The following is a 25,839-nucleotide window of genomic DNA, read 5'->3' as shown; positions in this document are numbered from 1 at the left end:
AGTGAAATTTCTACCCCACCTCCCCCCAAAAATTGTATAGTTTTGGAACACTAAAAACTGTTCTAAACTTCTTTAGAAGACTAAAGAGACAAGCCTAGCCAAGAATATTTGGAGATTAAAAAAATAGAAAGAGTACCTGCAGAAGAACTTGCTTTATTAGGTATTAAAATATTTATAAAAATTTAATATGGTCCTGAAATCAATGGATAGATCAATGTAACAGACCATGCAGGCCTGGTGCTGACCATAATATACAGGAATCTAGTATATGATAAATGAAGCATCTTAAATCAATGAGGAAGGTATCTTTGTTCCAGTATTTTCACCATCTGTAATTTGTTCCAAGGAATTAACAAGAGAGAAAGTCAAGAGTTCCTGAAAAACTCATTCATCACACATTGTTTAAAATAACAAGAGGCTGGAAACAACCAACTGCCCTGTAATACAGCAGAATGGCTAAATAAACTAGGGCAGATCCATATGATGAGATATTATATAGCCCCGAAAAATTACATTTTTGACAATTTTCACTGATATGGTAAATAATTATGACATAGTTTCAAGAAACTACATATCCAGTATAATCATAAATATGCATAATCCATATATAAATATATAAAATTGTGTATATAAAAAGACTGAAAGGAAACAGGCCAAAATGCTATTTATACATTTTTATCAATGGAAAAAAATAGACGATGTTTATCAATTAAGAAACACTGAAATGAGCCATTCATAAACCTATGAAATTATTAAGGGCGTATATGGACAAAGTGAACACTGGCTTTTCTCTTTGAACCTTGACTATGTACATCTAGAAAAAAAGTCAAGAGGCTGCTTTAAATTATAGGTATTATAGATGTCACTGTAGTTGACTTCCAGTCATTTTACATAATCATGCTACTCTACACTACCAAATCACACATAGTTCACAATCGTGCTTCAATTACACATGATTTGAAAAGCTTTTAATATAAATGGAACTTTAAGAGCTTTTTCTCCCTAGTTCATTTTTCTCTTCGAACACATTTAGTACACATGGATAAGACACAAAAATATTGCCAAAATTACATTTTTGTTTTTGTAGACAACTAAGTGTAAATTTAGATATTCCCCTGATTAGCAGACAATGTGAAATTATTTGGTATAATTCTTTAGCACCAATCTGTACGTTGCTAGTTCTAAATAAGGTAAATTTCATCAAATCTCTCTAAAACTAAAAGCTACATAAATAGAAACACTTGCAATATGAGGGTAGAAAAGATGGGTTCTTCTGGATTAACATGAACTACTATACACAGCTAAATTTTTAAACTAATCTGAATCCATGGCATCACTTACTTGGTATCTGTTTTTTCATTTTTCCCCCACTAAATGTGCTTTGACCAGGAAAATCCAGTCATCTGACCAATTTTTCAGTTATTAGGGCCCCAAAATATGATTTTTTAATACAAATTTGAAAATACGAAATTTGAGCTGCCCCTCCACTCTTAATCTCTTTGTCAGCCAAATAATTCAACAAATTCTTCTACCTCCTAATGAGCATTCATCTAAAAGTAAAAAGATGTTCCCCCACTGCAGCTAACAAAGATTCTTTTCTAAGAAAAAGATTTATTCCCTTGTTTTGATGATTTGTGTCTTTTGTTGCCTGTCTCCACTGAAAGAAAGCTTTCAATTCCCCCCAAGACCACAAACTACCCCCACTGCTCCCTCATCATTGTGGTTACCAGTTTATTTATCAGTTGTGGCAAATGGTAACCCTTTACGCCATACTTAGCTAAATATTGTTTGCTTTAGGAACAAAGCACAGAGGACAAATATTTCAATGTGGTTTTCCATTTGGGGAGGGGGTGGGACTGACACTTGAACTCCAGCTGATTCTCATCCTCTCAGCCCCATGTTATGCAGCAGCTGAAACTTCAAAGAGCCCTCAAGGCTCCAAGGAGACACTTGGACTTGAACTTGCACAGAGGAGGCAGGAATTAGATTGGGTGCAATTAACCTGCGAAGTCCATAGCTCCTAGGCCCCCTGGCAAGGAGAAAGTTGGAAATACTAAAACAACACCCTGAGATAATTATTACATAAACAGCTCATAGGCAAACATGGTCTCTTCTATAAGGACCCTTTGCAAGGGAATTTTCTTGGTCAGGATTTATGCTGATTCCAGTAAACTAAATATGGAATGGATGTTAACTCAAGCAAAATGAAAATTAAAAGAAACTACCTCTACCCAAGGCCACCCAATATGAATCAAAGAAAATCCCCTTCAAGCCTAAAATATTAGTAGGGGTCGAATGGTAAAGGAGAGAATGTATCCTATTTTATTTAATTTAAAAAATACATTAGTTATGACCCACTGAATTGATTTCATGGTGCACTAATGGGTCATGATCCTCAGTTGCAAAAACACTGGTCTTATGGGAGCCCATTCATGAGTGGGAAAAGATTTAGATCTGGTGCATTGAGCCTGTGAGTACCCCAGATGTGTAATTTTTTAAGGCAGAATGGCCTGAGAAAGAGGAAGTATAGGGTTGCAGGGCCACCAAGGAGGAAAACCTACATTTTTTTCACCAGGGTTGGATTTCCTGGGGTCAGAAGCTGATGTGCAACTGCGTGGGTTACTTTAATGGTCTTGCATGTTTGTTTCTCTACCAACCTATCAGTTAACTTTTGATAGGACTATCAGTTCAGGCTTTCATTTTTACCAATGGAAATGACAAAAAGCACAGTACAAATGGGGTGAAAAAGACTTGTGGGTATTGGATAAGTACACAGGGCATGGAGTCAGGCAGAGGTTGAATCAAATTCTGGTCCTGCCATTTACAAGTTGGTTATCCTGGCAATTTACTCAACCTCTCTGACACTGTTTTCTCATCAGAGTTCCTTATGATACTAAAGCACCCAGCATAACACTGGGCACAGGTTGCCTGGTGTTTGACACCTTGTAATTTTTCAGTTATGGCCTGTCACTAACTAGTTACGTGAGTTTGTGCTAATCACTTCACATCTGTGAGCGGAGAGAAGCTATGCGACTTTCTTATCTATAAAGAAGGTGGCCTGAATGAGATGGCTAATGTGCTTCCCAGATGTAGATTCCATTAATTAAAATACACTGCCACCAGGCATTTGGGAATGCTGGAGCCAGGTGAATGGAAATGTACCCGTCAGCTGGATTTACAGAAAATATCACCTTTTCCTTCTGTCATCCAGACAGTAACTTCTTTAACAAACTGCCTTGTTTGTGAATATCCTTCAGGAACCATTTTAGAAGCAGAATAGAATTATAAAATCCAAACTTCTAACTAAAGTATTTTAGCAGAAAAATAAGCAGGCTGCAATGATGTGATACCGTGGTGCCTAGATGCCAGATGTCATGAAAGATTTTGCTACATATCACTGGTAAAGCCCTGACTGTGAGGAAGGTGTTCCTGACCCAGTTATTCTGAGATCTTCTGCCTCTTAAATCCTGTAAGGATTATGCAAAGGTGCTCTTTTGCTTTTTTTTTTTTTTTTTTTTTTGGTAAATCTCAATAATCTGCTGCTTCTCCATTAAAAGAAGAAATCTCGTCTTAACTATTAGAAAAATAATTCCTATTTTCCTTTTATCCCCAACACTCTTTCTGCTTCATTCTAGGTCAATGAACCGTTGTTTAATTTATTGAGAAGTCATCAAAAATGAGATCCTCCAATTGTCCCTGAGTTTTCAGTCTTTCTCTCCCTTTCACCTTCTTCTGGCCTAAAAGAAGGAAATGTCCTCCTTACTATGCATTTACCTTCTTTTGGTTAGAATCCATGCCCCTCAGCTTCTGCAGCTTGGGCCATTTCTGCCTCGTCCATATTTATAGAGTCTGTATCTTTCAATTCTCCCTTCTCTCTGTCTCATTTTAGGGTAGGTATTTATTATTTCTCACCTACACAATTGAAACAGTATCCTAATAGATCACTTAGCCTCCTTATTTCTCTCATTTTGATATATTCTTGCTACAATTATTAGCCAGAACTTTCTAAATCATGTCACTAAGTCACTAATCACCAATAACTACTGAGTGTTGAATAAAAAAAATCAAACTATGGAACTGACTATTCCCAGGATACTCCTTACCTATTTGTTTTTAAAATCTACCCTATTCGACTTCTGCTTCTACCTGTGATGTTGCCACTAGTGCTAAACTCGCTCTAAGGTATAAACAACTATACAACGGGACAAAATAAAATAACTATTTTAGATGTTTGACAATAAGTGACACAGGGCTGTGACCCCTGAGAGAGGATAAAAAAATAAGATGAGCAGGGCTGGCCCCGTGGCCGAGTGGTTAAGTTCGCGCGCTCCGCTGCAGGCGGCCCAGTGTTTCGTTGGTTCGAATCCTGGGCGCGGACATGGCACTGCTCGTCAAGCCACGCTGAGGCAGCATCCCACATGCCACAACTAGAAGGACCCACAACAAAGAATATACAACTATGTACTGGGGGGCTTTGGGGAGAAAAAGGAAAAAAAAATAAAATCTTAAAAAAAAAAAAAAAAGAAAAAGTTCCTATTAAAAAAAATAAATAAATAAGATGAGCCCCATGATTGCCCCAAGGTGCATAATCTTAAAAGCAGACAGAGAAAAACCATATCACCTCTAGGGGAATGATAATAAGAATGATTGCTATCTTCTAATCAGAAATAATGGAAGAAAGAATAGTGGGTCACCATTTTTAAATTGCTAAGAGAAAAAAGACTGCAAACCTAGAATTGCATAACCGGATAAAATAGCCTTCGAAAATGAAGTTGAAGCAAAGATCAACTAAATCTGAGTGAATTCATTACCAGGAGACTTAGACTACAAGAAGTGTATAAGAAGGTCTTCAGATTGGAGGATAATGTTATATGAAAACCTGATTCTACACAAAGAGATGAAGAGTGCCAGATATGGTTCCTGGATGGGTAAATATAAAATATTTTTTCATATCATAATTTTTTCAAAAATGAATTGACTCTTTAAAGCAGAAACAATAAACTATCATGGGGTTTATAAAATACGTGGCAAACAATAACACAAAAGATGAGAACGAGGAAAATGGAATTATACTGTTAAGATTCTTACAACATATGTGAATTAATATAATATTATTAAGGAGAGACTCATATATTAAAATTTGTTGTAAATCTAATGCAACTATGTACTAAAAAAAAAAAAGAAATTAGAAAGTATGAAGAAAACCAGTAGAGAAGTTGAAATGAAATACTAAAAAACACTCAATCCAAAAGAAGGCAGAAAAGAGGGGGGAAAGCCTATAGATTATCTGAACAAATAATAAGCAAACAATAAGATTGTAGACTGATAATCAAACATATCAATTATTATATTACATGTAATGGACTAAACTTTCCAATGAAAGATAAAGTTCACGAGGTTGGTTTAAAAACCAAGGCCCAACTATAAGCTGGGTAAAACAGGAGTACATTAAGTATAAAGGCACAAATAGGCTACATTAAAGGAGGGTAAAATATGTATCATGCAAACACTAATCATAAAAAGTTTGCCTATATTAGGAGCAAAGTAGGCCTTAGAACAAGATGAGAAGATGAGAACATGATAAAGATGAGAGGAACATTTCATAATGATAAAAGAATCAATTCATCAAGGAGACAGAAATCATAAATTGATATGCATCTAAAAATAGAGCTTCAAAATACATAAAGATGGACAGAACTGAAGGAAGAAATAGACAAATCCACAGCTGAAGTTAAAGATTTCAATACTCTTCTCTCAGTAAATGATGAAAAATTAGCATAAATCACTAAGGATATAGAAGATTTGAACAATACTATCAACAAACTCAGCCTAATTGACATATGTAGAATATTACTTCAATGACAGTATAACAAATATTCTTTTCAAGTGCACGTGAAACATTGACAGAGATAGATCATAAGCTGGGCCATGAAGTAAATACTAAAGAACTGGAATAGTTCAAAATATGTTCTCTGAACACAACAATGCAACTTCAGAAGTCAAAAAAGGACACATTTCTGGAAATCTTCAAATATTTGGAAATTAAGCAACAAATTTCTAAATCATCTATAAATCAAAGAAGAAATCCCAAAGAATATTAATAAATATTTGAAACTGAATGATAGTGAAAAATGAAAATACAAATGCACTAAAATTTGTGAAATATAAGTATAGCAGTGCTTGGAGGGAAATTTGTAGCTCTGAATGCTCACATTCAAAAAAAGGCCAAAAATCAATTGTATAAATTTCTGTTTTAAGAAACCAAAAAGAGAACAGCAAATTAATTTCAAGGAAGGATATAGTAAAGATAAGAGTGGAAATCAGTGAAACAATAAACAGCGAAACACTAGAGAAAATCAAAGACACCAAAAGCCTTTTCTTTGTAATGATTAATAAATTTGATAAATTAACTAGATTGACCTAGAAAACATTCCCACAAGTTGCAAATTTTGAGAATGTAAAAGGGATACTATTACATATTCTACAGATATTAAAGCAGTAATGAAGGAACATTATAAACAGTTTCAGGCCAATAAATCAAAAAACTGAAGAAGCTGAAAATTCCAACGTAAAGTAGGTAAATGCATAAAATGAAGGGGGCATTTATTTCTTTTAGATCAAAAGAAAATGGAAGCGAGAGGAAAACTGAAAGCTCAGGGTCAACTGAAGGATCTCATTTTGAATGACTTCTCAATAAATTAAGCAATGGGTCATCGGCCTAGAATGAAGTAGAAAGGGGGTTGGGGATAAATGGAAAATAGAAATTATTTTTCTGATAGTTAAGACTAGATTTCCTTCTTTAATTGAGAAGCATATGATTATCGAGATTTTTTTAAAATGCCAAATGTGGTTGTTGGATCAGTTATTTTTCATTGAAAATACTAGGAAATATATTATTATTCTCAAGTTTAAAAGTGGAAAGAATTAGACTAGTATCTTCATTCGGATTAGGTGAAATTTCATATTAGCTGATTATATGGATTTTAATTCAAGAGGTGATATTTTTGGAAGAAAAGGTAATTTTTAATGGATATTGGCTCTTTCAGTTCAGTCCCCAATGAGGCATATATGGGGTCTTTATGGAGATGAATTTTGAAAGTATATCAAAATATGTCAGGTGTTCAGCAGAACGTATTCTCAAAGACCCCCTTCTGTACACACAGGGTAGTCATCAAACACATAAAATGTGACTATGTAGAAAGTCTGTTACTGGCTCCCAAGCTGGCTGGATCCCTCAGACCCAGAATAAACACTGAGCCATCTTAGGCATCTGCATATTTCAGGGGAAAGAGAATTAAAACCAGAATTTCCTAAGAAAGAAGAGTTAAATCCAGCATTTCCTGGGAAACCAAATGAACTCTCTCCCTGTGCTTCTCCAATCTTCCCTTTCCCAGTATTATTCCCCATGTCCCCCTGTTCTCTGTGAATTGATTCCCTTTCTTCATTTTCATATCGCAAACAGTTTTTCTCCCATGTTGATTTACTTATGTTTAGAGTAAACCAACTTGCTCACAACATGTCTTTGAGTAAAAAGAAAGATTACAAAGCAGCGTGCATGTTAGTATTATTACATCTTATGCACACATATAGAAAAATGCCCAGGATAGACTCAAATATGTTAGTCATGATTCTCTATGGATATAGGATTACCAGTGTATTTTCTCTCTTTTTAAAAAAAAATTCTCACTTATTTACCTTTTTACTTTAGTTTTTCTAGAATAAGCATGATTTTTTAAATTAAACATCAAAAGTTCTAAAAACCAACGAAGAAGAGATCACTAATATTGGGATTATCTGTGTATTTTTATGTTTTACATTACTTTCTCTTTTTCTACTGATCTGTATTCTCTGATTTTTCTAGAATAAGTATAATTTTTTTAAATAAAAACATCACAGGTTATAGAGAATCAACTAAGAAGACATCAAAGGAGTCTTTCTAATTTTAATTCTAACTGTTTTGTGGAAATTGAAAAGATTAATATCTGAGAAATAATTTCTGAAATATCATTATTTTATAAACATGTGAAGGGCTTGATATGGCTTAGAACGTGACAATAGAAGATGGAAGTCCTCACCTCCTCGGCTGGCTCTATAGTCACGTATGTTATCTTGCCACTGTGCTTAGGTATTTGAGTCAGAATGTTAGAGGTAAGACTAACCTGATGAAGGTTCATTTTAGGAAGTCAAGAAAGAGAAAGGCTGTATGTGGCTGACACGTGAAAAATCATATGAAATCATATGGAAAAAGGTTAACTTCTTTTTCTCCCTCAAAGTTGTCAGCAGTTAGAGGACAGGTCAAATTTCTTTAGTTAGCTCACATTTATTGACCATATAATATGCACCTGAGTCTGTACCAAACACTTAACTCATTTAATCTTTACAACAACCCTATGAGCTCAGTCAAACTATTATCCTCATTTTTCAGTTGAGAAAACTGAGGCACAACATCAAGCAGCTAGTAAGTCAAGATCTGGGATTCAAAGCCTAGCACAATGCTGTATTGCTTAGAGAAAGTTTAGCCACACTTTGGCCCATGTGACAAGAGAGGAGATGCTGTTTGAACTACCATAGTGTATCAGACAGACTTGACCAAGAAAGTAGAAAGAACCCATTTCAGTAAAGAGAATATAATCACAGGGATGTAAGGAACTTTGAGATAACATCAGTTTCTACCTCTAGGCAGGTGAATACCTGTTCCTTGCATGAACAAGTGTTGTCTATTCTGATCTAAAATATCTAATGATACAGATTTCTTTGTGGAGTACTGTGGTAGGCAGCCCCTAAGAAGGTTCCCAATGATCGTTGCCTCCTAACATTCTTGTCCTTGTATAATCTCCTCTGCTTGAGTGTGGGCTGGACATTGTATCTCACTTCTGACAGAATAGTACAAAAGTGATGTGATGTCACTTCTGAGATTAGACTAGAAAGACTGTGACTTCCATCTTACTCACTCACTCTCATTCTCTTTCACTTTCTTGCTTACTTGTTCCACAGGAAGACTGGATGCCATGTGGTGAGCTACCCTATTGAAAAGCCCATGTGGCAAGGAAATAATATCTTCAGCCAACAGCCAACAAGGACATGAGACCTGCCATCAGCCAGGAGAGTGACCTTGGAAGTGGATCTTCTCCTGCTTGGGATGACTGTAGCCCCGGCTGACATTGATTGCAACCTTGTGAAAGATCCTGATCCAGCAACATTCAGCCAAGCTGCTCCTGGGTTCTTGACTCACAGAAATATGAGATAATAAATGTTCATTGTTCTAAGCTGCTAAGTTTTGGGTTACTTTGTCACACAACAGATAACTAATACCAATATAGTCATTGATCTCATTGAACCCACTGGGAATTCTGTGGAAAAATGTCTACTTCCTCCCCAAACTAAAATCCATTAATCCTAGTATCAGGTGTTGGGCAGTGCCTTTAAGAAGAGTACATAGAAAGACATGGCAGGGTCTTTAAAAGCATGACTAAAGAAGAGCCATCTGACTTCTTTGACTTTCCACGTTCCTGGGTTGCTCTTACAGGTTACAGATTCTCTGGTCCATCTGCCAGCCATGTCTCTGGTAGTTTTCTAACTTGGTTCCCAGTGATCAACCTTGGCTGATCCCTAACACTCCACCTCCTGGACCACAAAATAAACCCAAGTCCTCTGATCATAGCTTCTTCGTGATTATGTTTACCCTTTGGTTTGGATCTGCTCAGACTTTCATCATGCCTTCCAGAGCTTTACCTAACTGTCCTATACCGACTGATAAAGCAAACCATTTATTTCTCAAACTATACTAAGCAGAATCAAGTCACGTTGTAAGTAATTCAATAATGTAGACTTCCTGGAATTATAAAATAATGAAGCAATTTTATAATAACTATGTTTTAATGGGTTATAAAATAAAACAATGTCATCATTTCCAATAAATTTTAAACAATAGGCTATAAGCATTGCCAATTTCCTAAGGGAAAGTTTGGGGTTTTGAGCATTAAAAGGTTAGAATTAAGTATAAATCATATAATGAAATGGTCAGTTTTCAGCTTCAAACCAATAAAATGTTTTCTCCTAGTATGAATTTGAGGTGGTCTCTAAATCAAGAATTTGTCTTATACTCAGAAAATAATTGTGCAACATAGATTCACCAAAAAGCTATGAAAGGCAAGACACTGGGCTAGGCTTTATGGAAACATAACAAAAATGAAACTAGAAAAGTTGGGGAGAAATATTGTTAAGAACTTTTCCCTCCAACTCCGTTCTCTTGTGAAATACGTTGGGAAAATATTTTTCTTCCTTACTCATGTTTCACTTGAGCCTTCAATCACTGAATATAAAAAATTAAAAATTCTTGAAAAAACAGATTATGTATAACATATTTTTGCTCTTCAAACTAACAAAATCATTTTAGATTTGTTTTAATGCTTTCGTTTTCTCTGTATTCCAATTTTCTCAAATGTTCTAGGATTTTTAAAACGTTTACTTCATGATCCTAGAATTTTTTAAAATCTTAGCTCTTACTCTTAGACTTACTATGTATAAGTATATGTGAGAGTATTTAAAGCAATAATCTCTGACAAATGAATGACTATCCTTACTCAAGCATCCTGCCATCACCCATAGATAAATAGGGAATGAATGTTCTTTCCTACCAATAATATGACTCTGGCTTTCAACTCCAGTAAAGGAATTATATTTTGCTTTAAATAGAAATAAATATGAAAATGTTCTCAAAGGCGTGAAGTTAAAAGAGAGAAAAAGCCCTTCCCCAACCTGTTATTTATCTTAATCTTCTTTAGAGTGAGTCTTTGCGGTCCTCAGTCCCTTAAGCACCTTCTAAAGATGAACTAGATCAGGTTCAGAAAGATGAAAGGAAGTCAAAGCCTCAGATTAGAAAACAACCTAACTCCCAAATAGTGGCCCTGGGCTGCAGTGTGTACAACAGGAGAGTGGCGAGTGACTCATAATAAGCTAAGATTTGTTGGCTGGTTGGGTCTTACCTTGGCTTTCTCTCCTTCTTCGTTCCTTCTCTCTCCTCCCCTTAGTTTCCTGCCTTTCTTTCCTCCTTCCCTTGCTCCTTTCACTCTTTTAGCTTTATCTCAGCTCTTTCCAAGAAACTTGGAACCTGATGGGCAGGCCCTTTCTTCCCCCTGTGCTTCTTTCCACTTGTATTCCACTGAGACACACACACGAAATGAGTACTGGGTTACTTTTCTCTGGAATTTACTTTTGGGAAAAAGAACAATTCTAAAAAAAAAACAAAGGCTGATAAAGGATTTTTTTTGGTCTTAAAACAACTTCCAATTTATGCCTTGAGGTTGGTACACATTTAGCCCAAAAATCTACCTTTTCTTCTCTTTTGTAACCACATCTATATCTCCTGACCAGTAATTTTCAGAATTTAGAAATGAAAACTTAATATAATTCTTCAACAGTTTACAATGCTATCTAATTTTAATCCTCACAAGAACGCTATACTATTATAACCCGATACAGGGAAGGAAAATTCTATTACCACTGCATCGAGAAGTCCTTGTATTTCACTCACATTTTATTTAAGCAGACTACATGTTGAAAATCACATCTGATCTTCATTGAAATTTCCTAGGCAGTTAGATGTGGGTCTGGACTAGGGAATGTGTTTTCTTTGAATTCTGCAGCTCTTCTACTCATTTCTTTATGTTCTTTTTCTTTTTTTAACCATATGTTTTTGTATTATATTAATGAAAAATGCAGGACCCCTTGCTGGGGGGATTAGACTTGAGGGAACTTGTTATATGCATGGGGATGGGGAGACTATGCTCTTTGCTTTGTTTTTCTATTGTGCTATCACATTTCTCAGTGCCAATTGTTGGGAGGGTAGGAATTGTTCAAAAATTGCTTCTCTTATAAGAAGAACATGCTTTCTTTATTGCCAATTTGATTTTTATTTATGTAAATGTGACAATGCTTATGTTATTAGACCACGTAAAATGAAAATTATTATACCTTGAGAAACAAAATGCTGTGACCGTATCGACGTCATTTACAAATTCTCTAAACATAAAATATTAATTAGAATCCACTCAGCGCCAAGACACAAGGTAAGTAGTTAAACGAGGTTGAAAAATCTTTCAGTTCTCTCTGGAGGATTGTGACTTGATTTAAATTCTTGTGATTGCTCCAGTAGCCTTCCTTTCCTGTCTTTTCTCTATCCTTACCTCTCCTCTTAGAGGTCATGTGAGAAGGAGAGTAAAGGAAAAGAAACATTATTTTAATTCCTCATTAAAATTCCATCCACATCGAGCCCTGATTATTTCACTCCCTACTAATCTCCCAAAGAGAACAGAGTCGGCTCCTTCCCTATGTTCACCGGGACATCTCTGCAAGATGATATCTGACCCCTTGCTTTCCAGATGTCACTGGAAGTGAAACCATATGTGGTTTTCTGGTGACTCAGAGTCAGCCTCTCTTACATGGGAGATGTCAGCCTGAACAACATGGACCCGTGTATCCACCACAAGAAAAAGATCGAGAGAAAAAACTCAGTCGCCCTCTGCTTGCTCAAGAAGAAGGGAGAGAGTTGAGTCACATTGTGTGGGGTGGCAAAGGGTAAGCACTGTGTGTCCCTCTTCCTCCAGGCAGAAGCCTCACTTGGCTGTTGTTCTTGTCACGTAACCCGGCCAGCTGTAAGGCCCTATGGATAGTAACAGCTTCCAGGAGGCTGTGGAATTTTCAGTAGAGTGAATGGACGCCTGCCCAGGAGATACGGAGATCTGGTTGCAGGAAGACCCAATATTCTTCCATTTATTCCTTTTCTCTTAAAAACTTCACACCAAAGCATTTTGCTCACTGCTTGGTTTTAAAAAGACTTTAAAAAAAGATAACCTCCTGTCTCGGGTTCATCTCAACAGGCCCCTTTATCACGCTTTTAGCTACTCACAAGGGACTGCCAATCATTAGTCTCACCACCTGGTCAAATCATAGCCACTTCCTTCTATTCTTTCTCCTGTTAAAGTGGTTTAGACTCATCTCCCCTTCTTGGATTTTCCCACAATGTTCATTTCCATTGTTTTTCAGAGTGCCTTTCTGCTTCTCTGTCATTTACGCTGGTTGTCATGATCATATTCATTACTCACCCTCCCTCTTTCTCTGCATAGGTCAGCCCTGATTAGTGATGATGGTCTCCAGCCTTTATTATGGCCCTGCCAGCCTTTGACCATTCAAAGGAGGTTTGGCTCCGGTATTACACATGGGACTTGAGGCCTAGGCTGACCCTCCCTCTCATGATCCCAAAGCCAAAGTTACTACAAGATTTGGCTAATGAAACATTGGCTAAGCAATGTGCCATCATGCAGTGTCATCCTTTTATTTAAAACAAGTTGGCTTTTCTAGCTATTTTGCTGTCTTATTACTTCCAAATTAGCTATCTGCCTGAAGGAGGTCTTTCCTGGCTGGTCAAGAAACAAAGCAATGTACTCAGAGAAAAAAGGTGAAAACTCATGTATTAATTTCACTCCTCAATGAATCATTGAGTGCACTGCCATGTTAGTGGTACAAAGGATGTTGCTGAATAAATTTCAGGGATTCATTTCTCTTGATCAAGGAATTCTCTTGTGCCAGACTAACCAAAGATAGAACAAAAAGTCCATGTACTTCATAAACTTGCTTGTTCCCCCACTCCCTCAAGACAATTCATGAAAATACTGGGCCATATTTTCACTGCACAACATTTCACCACACCACATAACATCACAACCCATTTTCATTTGGGGATTCTCTTGCCTAATTGGTTGCCACAAGGTGAAGAGGCAGATTCCCGTGATCCTCGCATATTAGAGAGAATTTTGAAGACAAAGGGACCGTCAATATTCTTCCCCTCTACCTACTTCCTTAAGGGAAAACTGTTACTCTTTGGGCCACTTGGCCCATGTTGAATCATCTTCTAGGATAAAGTTGACCCTTTTCACATGGGTTTCAAATCGGGAATTCTTAGATGATAAACTGGCAGGACAGTGGGCAGGGAGTAAAATGGGAAGAGCGCCATCACAGAAATCAGAGGGATTTCAGTTGTTAAAAGGCGAAATACCCTGTTTTGTCTCTGGTTTAAATTTAAGTTTACTGCCAAAGGTCACATGATGCAACAAGTCATATGCGGGCAGTCTTCAAGGCGCCCAAGGGACAAAGCTTATTCTCTATGAAGTGATGTCCAGGCAGGGTGCCCTTTAGAAGTTTGCGGTTACCACAGCAAGAGGCTGAATTGTGTTGCTGTTTCTAACTCCAGCTTATAAAAGCATGCAAAAAGATTATCCAAATCCTACAGAGTTTAGTAACTATATTAAAGACAGATTTGCTTTGCACATCAGTGGCCAAAATGATCAAGAAGATGAGAGAAGACAGAGGTGGAGTACAATAGGCATTTCTATCTACAAATTATTTGTCTTTATGATTAAACCACTGTGGGGAGATCTTTCTATACTCCCTGGATTTCAATCTGCTTTGGTACTCAAGAGATAACTTTTGATCGTGACTGCAGAGGAAAGAGCGCAAACATGAATAATTTGAAAATGACAAGTAAACTGAAAACCAGATACTCCTGTTACTATAGAAATCATTCTCATAATGTCATTGTTGGATATTTTAGCTAGAGTCCCAAGGCACTCTTTAATAATTAAACCTAATGCGTGATCTTTGGTTGCTTGGCAATACCCATTATAGTTCCAATTGTATATGTCCTTCAACCAGCATTTCCACCTCTAAGAATTTGCCCCGTAAATATACCTGTGCATTAGTGAAATGACATATGCTCAAGGTTACTCACAAGTGACGACTATGAAATATATTCTGATTTGTCCATTCAAGGGAATAGAATAAAACTTTTTTAAAAATGGCAAAGTTCACCATATATTGGTGTGGAAGGATCTCCAAAATATATTGTTCAATGAAAAAAAATTCAAGGGAAAGTGCAGTGAGTAAAGTTTTCTTTTGCTAAATGTGTTTAAAGTAAGAGAGGAAGGAAGGAAAGAGGGAAGAGAGAGAGAAAAAACAGGAGGGAGGAGGGAAGGAAAGAAAAGTGAAGGAAAGAAGGTGTGGAAGAAAAGAAGACGGGAAGGAAGGAAGAGAAAATAAAGGGAGAAAGAAGAATGTTTACCTGCATATACATGAAATATCTCTGGAAGCCTCATCTGGGATAGCAACCGGCAGCTGGGGCATGTACTTTGCACCTTTTTAATATTTTGAAATGTATTATGCCTTCGAATTTTTTAAACGAAGAGAACGCATTACTTGCTCTAATATAAATGTGAGAAAGCCACTATACTTGTCTGTTTCCCATGGAGGAGCTGGGAATCGGCAGCGGCTCTTAGTCCAATGCAGTGGAAAGCGTAAATATAGGAACGGTCATTTTTCTCTTTCATTATATTGATTACACTGTCATCTTTACTGGGATTTGAACATGTTGTGTTCAAAAGGAAGAAGCTTTAACTGTCCTTCCCTTGCAGCTCTAGCTGGGTGGCAAGTAGTGAGGGCAATCAATCAGAGAAGATATTAATAGAATGAAGAAGTCACAATGCTACAAGGAAGTAGAAAGCCAATAGGCGGTTTACAGATTCTCCTAAGAGGTAATAACATGAAGCTGTTGAGGGATAGGCAGTCTGAAAGTAAGGCACAATCTCTGCCTCTCTGTGTAATTGAGGGGAAATAGAATTAACTTGCCCTGTAGTACTTTTTTCATAGGTCTGTGATGTCAGGCAGCACTGTGCTATATTTGTTTATTTACATGTTTCCTGCAATGTGAGCCAGACAGGGCATGATCTCTTTCTAGTCACTCGTGGACCTCATGTCTAGCTCATCTCCTCACACAGGGGAGGGGATTAATAAATAAGCATTGCCTGCATAACTGTTAGCCTCAGAACAATATGGTAAGTTTACTATCAATAAAAGGATCTAACGCTTTCTAACATAACGATGCCAGAATAAGTAAGTGTCTACGGTCTTTCCCTCCTAAAATTCCTCTTACCAAGGCATGCTCACACTTCTTAGAAGTAGAAATGTTGTCTAAAACTGTAGCCAGGTTCATTTATGCACTTTGTAGCAAGCTTATTATAGACTACCAATCCTTGCCCTGTAAACCGTTTTAAGATGAACCAATAAAAACATAATAATGTCAATGAGGTCTTTGCTTTAAATTTCAGGAATATTAAATGTGAACATGTTGGCATTTATTCTTTAGTGATGTCACTCTATGAAATATTTGGGACACTTAACGAAGGGATTTCATAACAATAAAAAGATAAAGAGAGGGGCTGGCCCGGTGGCGCAGCGGTTAAATGTGCATATTCCACTTCAGTGACCCAGGGTTTGCCAGTTCAGATCCCAGGTGCAGACACGGCACCGCTTGGCAAGCCGTGCTGTGGTAGGCATCCCACGTATAAAGTAGAGGAAGATGGGCATGGATGTTAGCTCAGGGCCAGTCTTCCTCAGCAAAAAGAGGAGGATTGGTGGCAGATGTTAGCGCAGGACTAATGTTCCTCAAACAAACAAACAAACAAAAAGATAAAGAGAGCTACTAGAGATAATGCTGGTAGTCACACTCTTTCCACAAGAGAGTGACTGTGTTCTCAATGTTTTTTATTCTAAATTTAACTCAAAACCACAGAAAAGTCTTTCTGATCAACTTAAATGTATGGTTAAAAGGAAGAAGAAATGTAAAACAAAGCAAAAGCAAAAATGATCCATACTCTCTGCTGCTTTTGGTTACTCAGTACAATCTCAAACACAAATTAGCATTTGGAGCTTGATTAAATCAAGGAATGTCTTTTTCTTGATCAGCAAACCTTTCCTAGTCTAAAAGTTGAGTTCTTCAAATTGAAACTTTGAATTAGAATAAAATCATATTAAATCAGGAGTGACTGACTATGGGATATTTTCTCCATCTTTTTCTTTAAACAAAATAGTTTTAATTGGTCTTTCCTAATCCTAGATTTTTAGTGTTGGTGATTTTCAGGTAATACAGAGACAAGCTCAAGTGCAGAATGTATGGACTTCCTCATTCCTGAGGGTGAGCTATGATTCTGTGAGAAATCCCCCAAAGGGACCATGGACACTGATGGAGACTGAGGGCTTGGGAGGCGAGACTGCTCCCAGTGTGACCTCTGCACCAGGATTCCCCTGGTCATGTGACCCTGGAATAGTGCCACAACCTCTCTAACCTTAATTTGAAACTCTGTAAAATGAGGACAGTGCTATGTGTCTTTAATTCTAGGACATCAATTGTGAGATGCACCGTTTTTTGTTTTTTTGAGGAAGATTAACCCTGAGCTAACATCTGCTGCCAATCCTCCTCTTTTCGCTGAGGAAGACTGGCCCTGAGCTAACATCCGTGCCCGTCTTCCTCTACTTTATATGTGGGATGCCTGCCACAGCATGGCTTGCCAAGTGGTGCCATGTCTGCACTGGGATCCAAACTTGTGAACCCTGGGCAGCCGAAGCAGAACACAAAAACTGTAACCCCTGCGCCACCGGCCGGCCCCATACCGTTATTTGATATCCAACTAAGAAAGCACAAATCAATGACTTGTCATTGTTTGTAAATGCATTCTAATTTCAGAAATGTTAGAATGTTGAGGGAGGTGAGGAGAGTGTGTGACAGAATCCTTGAAATCTAACAAAGACACGTACCTTGCAGAATTGCGAGGGTTGAATAAGTGAATGCATGTAAATGGTTAGCACAGCTCAGAGTGCGCTAAGGGCCCAACAAATATTAGCTGCTTTTATTATTCATGTTATTCTCAACTTGAGCAATGACTTATCTTTGGGATAGAGTCCACCTGGCCTGAGAGCAGACTGATGCACCAGCAAGGGGCAGAAGGATAGGAGACTGAAATGTAGACCACATAGAATGGGGATTGATTTCATCTCTCTTGATTCTAAGCTCACCTGCAGTCATACGGGCATCCACGCGTTTATAGTTATGGGAACAGTCATAAGAGTTAACCATAAAGTCATGATTATGGTTATGACTTTCTGCCAATGCTGATACTATTGTTGCAACCCTTTCTTTTTTCTTTCTCACTTGCCATTTCCTAAAGCCTCCTATTTAAATGTCTTTAATGATGGCAGATAACCAAATTTTAAATGTTATTGTATATTTACATAGATCTCCAAATTATTCAGGAAAAAAACTAATGAATAAGAGACTGGAATTAATCTGACATTTTAAAAATAACCCAATAATTGCAACAGCAAGCAATAACAAACCCCATAACCCTTCCCCGGCTCAGTTTTGTGCTTGATTAAAATAAAACAAATCTCCCAATTAATGGAGCTAGTTTTCTTAAATAGCTCATACTTTTTATTTGAAAAAACCTCTTTAGATTCAAAGCGTTAAGCATATATATATTTATCAATGAGGACGAAGGTGAATTTATTGTATTCATTTCATTTTAATCAAACATATAATGTTGTATGTTACCTCTCTTTTTTTGTATAACAATATTCAGAAAATACATCTGTGAAATCCCAAGTTTCCTGAAAATCAGGCTTTGGATTCAAGTTCTGTCTCTTGATTATGTTTTTCAGCCTTTCTGAGGTTTGCCTCCTGACCTCTCCCTATATCCAACTTTAAAATTCAAACAAGTTTAAAGTGAGAAAATATTATTTACCCATATAAATGCCCCACGGCCAGGTTTATATAAGAAATTATTTAATGTTTTTGCCCAAATAAGGTCATAAGCTTTAAAACTTCATTTTATACAGAGGAGTGCTATTTGTTCCAGCAAAGAGAGTTCTTCCTCCGTGTTCAGCGTTGGTGAGGGTATCAGATACGAGGCTTTGGGTACCCCAGCTCGAGAAGAGAACTTAACACTCCACAGCCCACGCTTACTTGCCAGGCTCACTCTTTCATTTTATTCCAAGTTGAAACGTCTCTCCCAGTGGTCTCAAAGTTCTTTCCCTGGTATTTTGAAACGACTTGCTTTTTGCCCAGGAATTGCTGTCATCTTAGGGTTCCAGTCTACTCTTGGCATTTCTCTTCTTCATTAAGCCACTTAACAGTTTGATGGGTAAATGATGTTCCTTTTATCCAGTGTCATTTGCTTTGGGGAAGCCTCAAGGACCACCTGCCCCCTCAGAGTCACACACAGAGGGCCCTGCTCCAGGGTCTGTAAATTGGTTTCCTGAGCTGCTGAGTATGTCTTTCTGCTGATCCACTCTCAGATGTCACAGGCACCCGCTGTGTCTGACAGAGAGCTTTCTGCAAGTAGACATGTGGGTCTGTCCTGTAAAGTCTTTATCATTTGCAGATTATTGCACAGAGTGGCTACGAGCTGTGGTGTGATGCTGTCACACAGAGAGATTGGTCACTTTTTCAGAGCACCAGGAAAAAGACACCTGTAAGCTTAATACTTACTGGATTTTCAAAAAAATCCACGTTACTCTAGGAAACAAGGACTCAAATAAATTTATTCATTAATCTGTGAAGTAAATGATTTGACAGGAATGCATCAGCTGACACTTTGGCCTAGGATTTTAAGCAGAAATGCAAACCACCAGCAAAAAAATTTCTAATTTATCATTACTTCCCTTGATAGTTAAACAAACTTCTAGAAAGCTTCAAAAAACTACTTTCTGAGTTTCCTATGACATTTTCCCCAATGATATAAAAAGTCAACATTTGATAGCTTAAAAATTAATATTGACAGAATAAAATTATTTAAGCCAAAACACAAATTGTAAAACAACAATTTTATATGATATGAAATATTTGAATATTTTTAAAATTCCTTGGAGCAGAGATACACTTAACATGTGGTAAGTATTAGATATTAAAACCATCACTCGCAAGTTGTTTTGGGGGTCCTCCTTTATATCCTGGCCATTTAAGAAACTTATAGTTCATAGTTTAAACTGGGTTTAAATCCAGTTTGTCTCCTTATAGATTTAAACTAGGAAAACACCTACACTTCATACAAAGCAGCCTCCTCCCCTTTTTTCACAGAAGTGTATGGAGTTAAAGAAGAACCTCCTCGTAGGTCTTGGAGAAACTTCTTGGATATTCTTTAAATCCATTTTTAAAAATTTAAATATTTAAATTATATTTGGTTTTATCATTGTCTTTTCCTCTCATCTCCATTGTAATTAGCTACCTACTTTTCTTTTCTTTTCTATTTTTAATCTATGAAATGTCAAACCCACAAACATACCACCAAACCGAAGCAGACAATAATCCATAATGGGTGATTTTCTTTATATAATTTCTTCCATTATGTCTCCATTTTCTAATTTATATGACTTCCCTTACTTATTAGCTGTCTTCTTTTCTCTCTTCATAGTATTGCTCTGACTTCAGTATTTATTTTGTCCTAAGAATGTTTGCAGTGCCAGTTGTCTTCCTAAACCATCAGCGTCTGTGGATAGGTCACCGTTCTTGGGCACTCTAGTACTGGCAGCTTTTCATTACATTTCTATATAACCTATTCCCTCATCCATTTTATTCATACATTTCTATGTTCCTCATAATTTGCTCCCCAAAACTCTTGCCATCACCCTGCTATTCTCAGGAGCTCCGTGCTTTATTCTTCTATTTATAATCATTAAACATAATCAATATTTGTAATCATCTTTCTCTTCAAAAATAGAGCAAATTAACAAACAACACCTTTCTTCCTTTTTTTTTTTTAGCTCTTAATCAGTCCTGTCCAACTGTACACCCGTTTCTTTCTATATTACTATCTTCTTAGGATTTCTTGACATGTATTTTCATTGTTCTTTTTTGCATTTAAATTTGTTTGCATAAGTTTCCTTCAAAGTGGCTGCGTGGGTTATCTTCCATTTTTGTGATACAATTATCATCGATTTATTACTCACCAATGTTATTTTACTATCTTGCCCTTTTCCCACCTCTTTCTCTTTGAGAAGAGTGAGCTCTCCCGTCATAATTTTGAGTGAGAAGGTTGGAACACCTCTTTTCACAGTGCCCTCCCTCTCCTTATTCAAATGGCAGCAGCAAGAATAAATGAAAGCCACTGTGAAGGCAAGCTCTGGACTATCATCCCCGGTCTTTTGCTTCCCTGAGAAAAAAAATCACTAGACCCTTTTAAAATCTGTTTACCTTACTGTTCCAGAAGGCAATGAAACTTCTTAACATGCTACACACACTGAGTTACTCGAAAAAGATAAATTTGTGCGCATAAGTATATATATAAAGATAAATGTGAAAGGATTCGACTAGAAAAAGAAAGAAAGAAAATTTAAAATCCCATCTAAACAAGACTCGCCATGTGGTTGGCAGGCAGAATATTTCTTCCATGAGGTTTTTTTTTTTTAAGCATGAATGTGTGTAGTCCACATGTCTTTTCTTTATCACTGGAAATCTAATATCATACATCTTTAAAAATGTCTCTATGTCCTGACAAAGATTTTGTATGACAATAAAGTTATGTTACATAAGAGAGGCTTTTTTTGCCCAAATAGTAAAAGACATTGAAAATAATTTACCTTTGCAAATGTACTATTTTGTGCAATCTTTTGACTTATTATCTGACAGATTTTCACGACTTTGTGATGGAGTGAAGGTAGTTATTATCCTCCCAATGTTTTCGATAATACAAAAGCTCAAATGCTACGTGACTTGTTTAGTGTCACAAAGGAGGTGACAGAGCCAGAACTCGATTGTGGTCTGCTACAAACAAGACCACAGCCTCTCCACTCTGGGGCTAGTGTAAGATGCTGGCCTTTTAGTTCATGTTCAAGTTCTGGGAGACTTTGTAAGGCAAGCTAAAGACACGAATTTCTGAGGGCAGCCTGGGATGCTGAGTATCTGGGAGATGAGGGAAGGAGCAAGAGACAGGAGACAGATTCAGAAAAGGAGGTGAAAGGGACACAAAGCCCAGTTCTGCATATTGTGTCATTTTGCACAGAATCCCTCTGCAGCCCAGAGCTGTGGATATGGCTGCCTTAGACCCCGCTGCCTGAAGTAAGAAATCTAGACTCATCGAAAGGCTGCAAGCTTCACCTTTTCCCAGTTCCGGCAGGTACACGGATGGGGGCTGACAGTAACATCATCTTAATTCATGCTCATAACAGAAGAGAATTCCCTTCTTCAGCCTTGCCCAGTATCCTCATCCAATTCCACATCTTCTCTAGCGAATATAAAAGTAAAAGAAGAAGGGGTAGACATATGTCCCTAAGTGCTGTCTCTCCTTCTGATGATGAGGTTGCGCAGAGTCAATGTTGAGGAGAACCTGCGGAGGAAACCTCGGAGTGGAACACAGGGGTGCACCAGTCTTCTTTGAATTTCTGAGCTCCAGCTTCCACCGCCTCTCCCTCTTCACTGTCTTTTACCTGTGGGTCCTTTCTGTATCTCCAGCAGTCATTCTTGGAGAACTTTAACGTGGTTGTCCTTTTATTCCTTCCTTCTTCTCTGATTCTCCATACTGATTCTTTCCCAGATGGGATGGACCTTTGTGACTGTTCACCTCATGGGAAGATATTTGCTTCCTATATGTCCACAGAAATTTGACAGGTCTGCTCTCTCCACTCCAAATATTTCTTTGGCAAAACGTCTTTTCTGGCCTCTTCTAATTCACATCTCCTTCACAGTTATGTTTTCCTGACTAAAACCCTCAAGAGTCTCCTTCATCTGATTTGTGATTTTGCAGTATGTCTCTAGGCTCTTCCGGCAATCATCGGGTTTCCGAATACACTGGGCACAGGATCTTTTTATCTGTGACCTATTTATTATAATAGTGATGCAAAATCAAGCCAGAAGTTGTCTTTCTTTTCCAGAATTTTTTTTCCAAAATCATCATCTATTATCCTTCTTTTAAAACTTGCCTTATATGCACTCACCCGTGACCTTTGACTGGCATAGAAATGTCTCTCAGAATTATACCAGGCACCCGCACAACCAAAGTTCCCACGTTATTATCCACAGATAGGTGTTCTCTGCCTCTTTTTTCAACCTTGCTTGTATTTTATAGAATAATGGAGTTTCTTCCCCCTTTGTGACACTACAGGGGTCCTTATTTCTCTTTGTTCATCTTGTTTTCTTTCTGAGATTTTAGAGAAATCAACTTGTTCAGCGGCAGCAGTTATTCAGCACCTATTGTATGCAAATCATAGTTCTCAGTGTTGAGAATAAATAGAGATGTAAGGCATAGTCTTGATGTCTAGAACATTACAATCTAATTGTGGAATCGGGTCATGAATAAGTCATGGGATGTACTAAATAAAGTATTGCATTGGAAATCCAGACCCCTGGGGACCATTCCAGTTCTGTCCCTAACTTAATTTCAAGGCCTTGATGAAGGTTTGCTTCTTCTTTGCAACCTAATCACCAACCCGGGAGCAAAGGATTTGTGAGGTTGACCTGGGTTCCAGAGAACTGAAGTCCACGTGGGGCTTCTTAAACAAAATAAAAGTGGAAACAAGGTTAGAGGGACCATGTTTGGAAGCACATATAATCTTAAGACTATCACTAAATGAATTGCTGTGGATTAGTTGAATTATCTGTCTTGTTTATTCATTTTATCAGATCCTAAAGGACCGTCGATAGTTTATTAGCAATGAATACATGTGTACGTGAAATAATCATATTGGAATATATATGAATGTGTGTATTGTATGTATGCTTATATTCACATTTGAAAGTAATAAGCAGGATTTTGTTCTTTAACAAGAACAAAACAGAACACTAGCCTTCTCCCCGGTGGTGGGATATTTTGCTGCCTCACCTCTGGTTTTTGTCCTGGAGCGCGGCTGAGTATTGATGAAAAGGGGAAATTGAGCGACAGGGCAATCAAAGGGGCCTGCGTGAGGTTAGAGAGCAGGTTCGGGCTGGAGCCAGGAATAGCCCACAGCAGGATTCCTCAGCGATAATCAAGCAGCGTGACCCCAGGCAGGCTTCCCGGATAGTGGCTCGCTGGCTTATCAGTCCACATGCCCTCTCTCCATCCTCTCCAGAAAGAGGTGGTGTGGGCAGCGGGAGGAAGGCAGGAGAGAGACCCCAGGCTTGGCGGGATGAAGGCAGTGACTGCCCTTCTGCCTGTGCACTCCCATCCGCTGGGCCCTTTCAAGGCAGTAGTCAGCCCTGGCTGTTCCTCTTTCTTTTAAGTCCTCCTTGACCGAGTGTGTGTTTGTCAAGAACCGTCCAAGGCCCCTGTTGCTGGCTCTTTGCCCAAAAGCAGTCGGAGGTGCACAAGCCAGCTTGGTGGGAAGACGAGACCCTTTCAGGCCTCGCCGCCCTATCATTCACTGGGTGACAGATGCATTGTTCTCCCGGGAGGCCGGCAGCTGGACCGGGCGCCCCTCCCCGCTCCTTCCTGCAGCCCGCACGCGGGGGAGCGCGCGTCCCCGCCGGCCCACCCTGCACAGCCAGGCGCCCCCGCTGGTCGTTGGCGCTCCCTGAACTTTGGACAACACCTGCTAGAAGAGTGTCTTTTGGTGGCATGAAAGAAGCTGGCTGCCGGTGCACGGGGGCTTTTATATTTATTGCCATGAGGGGGAAGACTTGGCGCTATCCCATGGGACCGGAAAGCAGCAGGAATGTCGCCGGGATGGAGACAGCGAGTACGGACGCAGATAAAGCCCCGCGCCTGTAAACACTGCCGCGTGGTATGCCCCTTTCCGCCTACCTGGCGCTAACGACAAAGACGACAGGATTGTCTTTGGAAGTTTCACATTACCTCGTTTGTGAAACAACAATTGGCCCCACGGAGGTGACATCTGCAGTTTCCTCCCTGGGGGAGCTTTTCAGAGTGTGACTCATGCTCCCTTTTCCTGGGCGGGAACTTACCCTGAGCGTAGGAAATTTAATTCACTTTAAAAACAAAAATGGATACTTAATTTGCATTAGGCAAATGCATTTCCAAATGCCTGCTGAAATTTCCTCCTCCAGGTGCTTGAAATAAGACATGTCACTACTGAACGCATAGTATTACCGTATGAACGTAGTCCTCCGGTTCTGCAGCTCTGAGGTCTTCTTGTCTTCGCCCTCCACCCTGCCTGGCACATTCTACCAGCCGTGAAATCCGTGCCCTGCTTCCTGCGCACAGTCTTGACTGCGGTCTTTTCCTTGATGTTCTCATGGACACCGTTAGAGCTCCGGCAATCACCTCTCTTCCCCTCCTGGCCCCTAACGGTGGTCTGCTATCTCTGTCTCCGGATCATCTGACCCCAGTCCAGAGGGCACCCTGCTGCCACGTTGTCATATGCTGATTAGCTCAATGACATCAGATAACTCCCTGTTCTCTACAGAAAAATGTGCAACTCTTTGGTCAACATTCAAGGCTTTGCAAAACCTTTATTTATCAACATTATTTGCCTCCTGGCTGTTCAAACTCATTGATTGAGTCAAAATAATCCATCAAAAATTCCCTGAAAATGCCCTCATGCCTTTCTGCCTCTGTAGTGTGCCCTTTCCAGGACGCCTTTCACCACTCCATTGAAACTTGGCCCATCTTTCAAAGTCCAAGCCAAGTATCACTTTTATTGTGAATATTTTCCCAGCTTCTCAGAGAAAAAATTGGTTCCCTCCTTGGGACATGTAACACTTGTTTGTATCAGTTGTAGGCAATTATTGTACATTGCTAGTAATTGGTCCACGTGTCTCATCTCTCTCTGTCTCCTCTGACATACCCTGGGATAGATGGGCACGATGATTAGTGGCTTGCTGAATTGATGCAGCCTTGAAAATATCCACAAAGTGCCCATGCAGTGCCCAATAGTGTTTTGACACTATTCATTTATGGATGGCCTATCTAAAGTAAAATAAAGGACATTTTAAAGTGTCAAAGAAACAGCCACACCTGTTTCCCAAACTCCTTCCAGGGCTGCCCCTGGCATGCATCCTGCCACACCTACTTCTGACCAAGGGCA

The 25,839-nt window shown here is 38.6% G+C and overlaps 1 long non-coding RNA gene across 1 annotated transcript in view; it reads right to left on the bottom strand.

The window, feature by feature from the left end:
* Positions 1-25,139, bottom strand: part of LOC138915843 (uncharacterized) — a 62,819-nt gene extending 37,680 nt beyond the window's left edge. Inside the window, exon 1 of the long non-coding RNA XR_011422199.1 lies at positions 24,903-25,139. This is a non-coding gene — a long non-coding RNA (uncharacterized lncRNA). The remainder of the gene's footprint in view (positions 1-24,902) is intronic.
* Between the last annotated feature and the right edge of the window lie 700 nt (positions 25,140-25,839).

This window comes from Equus caballus, chromosome 10, assembly GCF_041296265.1.
Source record: "Equus caballus isolate H_3958 breed thoroughbred chromosome 10, TB-T2T, whole genome shotgun sequence".
NCBI classification, from domain to species: Eukaryota; Metazoa; Chordata; class Mammalia; order Perissodactyla; family Equidae; genus Equus; species Equus caballus.
The sequence above is the reverse complement of the archived record's forward strand: the minus strand, read 5'-3'. Positions and strand labels throughout refer to the sequence as shown.